This window comes from Fulmarus glacialis, unplaced genomic scaffold (genome assembly GCF_000690835.1).
Source record: "Fulmarus glacialis isolate BGI_N327 unplaced genomic scaffold, ASM69083v1 scaffold34036, whole genome shotgun sequence".
Taxonomy (NCBI): domain Eukaryota; kingdom Metazoa; phylum Chordata; class Aves; order Procellariiformes; family Procellariidae; genus Fulmarus; species Fulmarus glacialis.
In genome coordinates, this window is record NW_009219497.1 from 65,434 (window position 1) to 65,659 (window position 226).

Below are 226 nucleotides of genomic sequence, written 5' to 3' on the forward strand. Positions count from 1 at the left end.
CACGCTCTCGCACCTCAATGTCCTTCTTGTAGTGAGGGGCCCAAAACTGAACACAGTATTCGAGGTGCGGCCTCACCAGGGCCGAGTACAGGGGCACAATCACCTCCCTGCTCCTGCTGGCCACACTATTTCTGATACAGGCCAGGATGCTGCTGGCATCTGGTGTTTCATCAGAAACATCTAAGCCTCAGTAATAGCATCTTCTACTGCTCATCCTGAATGTCCT